Here is a 1464-nt window from a genome sequence, read left to right as displayed (position 1 = left end):
CAGCTCTTTAGTATCTTGAATTCTTCCTTGTGCTTTGGCTTCTCTATGCTCCAGTGCAATCTTCAGAGTTTCTTCTGACATCCATTTTGGTCTTTTCTTTCTCTTCTGTCTTTGTAATGACCGTTTACACTCTTCCTGAATGACTACTAGGAATGTATTCTAAAGAAACCAGAGCTTCCACCCAAACAGATAAATGCACACTCACATTTATTGCTGCAGTATTCACAAAAGCAAAGAGATGGAAGCAACCCAAGTGCCCATCAACAAATGGACAGAAAAAACTGTGGTACAATCACACAATGGAATATTACACAGGATGGAAAAACAATGAAATCTTAAAACATTACATAATATCAGGGACCCTGGAGGACATTATGTTGAATGAAATATCCCAGTCACAAAGCGAAAAATACTGCATAACACCACTGTTATAAAATAGGATAGACATGGGGAATGAGGAGAGAATGAGAAAATAATGGAAGAATAATGGACACTGCAATAATACAGATAAGGGGAAGAACGATACAAAAGGAATATATGTTTAGGCATTATATGTATGACAACAACCTGTAATGAGGTGTGCCTTGTGATGTGGGCTGGAAGAAGGGTCAGGAAGGGGGAAGAAAAGGTGGAACAATGAATTAAAAAAATTAATATAAAATATAAAATAAAACAAAACTGGGGGGAAATCAGTTATGTTGGTGAAATTTCAAGGAAATCACAACAGAAAGAAAAAAAACCAACAAGATCATATGGGGGAGGGGAATGACATGATACAGATAATGTGTTCTTTACTCTTCAAAGAGATATCGTTGTTTTGCAGCATTTAAAATGTAAAAGAAGCCTTAAAGTATATTTACACAATGCAATGTGCCATTTGTTTTCTTTATTAGTCTTTCCATGCATATTGATTGTGGATCCAAAGAAACGAAATCCCTGACAACTTCAATCTTTTCTCCATTTATCATAACATTGTTTATTGGTTCAATTACAAAGATTTTTGCTTACTTTAAGGTGAGATATAATTTTACTTTCAGCAATTAAGGTTATCATCTGCATATTGCAAGTTGATGATGAGCCTTCCTTAATATTTGACACTCTAGTTTTCATACAGTCCAGCTTCTTAGTTGTTTAGCATACAGATTGACTATGGTAAAAGGATATAACTCGGATGCACACTATTTTTAATTTAACATACAGTATTCCTTCATTCTGTTAAACAACTGTCTCAAAATGTATGTATAGTTTCTATAAGAGCATAATGAATTGTTATGTAATTGTTCTTTTTCACTATGTTATCTATAATTTATTATTAACCATAGAGTGGAATCACATACTCATTAAAATAATCATAACATATTGTCGCAAATGACGGCTATAGCCGTCATGCTCATTATAATTAAAAAGGGAACATTTGTACGAAGTGTACTAATACATTTATTTGTTAATTATTCAGTAATACAT

This window comes from Elephantulus edwardii, unplaced genomic scaffold (genome assembly GCF_000299155.1).
Source record: "Elephantulus edwardii isolate Elephantulus edwardi_28Jun2011 unplaced genomic scaffold, EleEdw1.0 scaffold00109, whole genome shotgun sequence".
Taxonomy (NCBI): domain Eukaryota; kingdom Metazoa; phylum Chordata; class Mammalia; order Macroscelidea; family Macroscelididae; genus Elephantulus; species Elephantulus edwardii.
The sequence above is the reverse complement of the archived record's forward strand: the minus strand, read 5'-3'. Positions refer to the sequence as shown.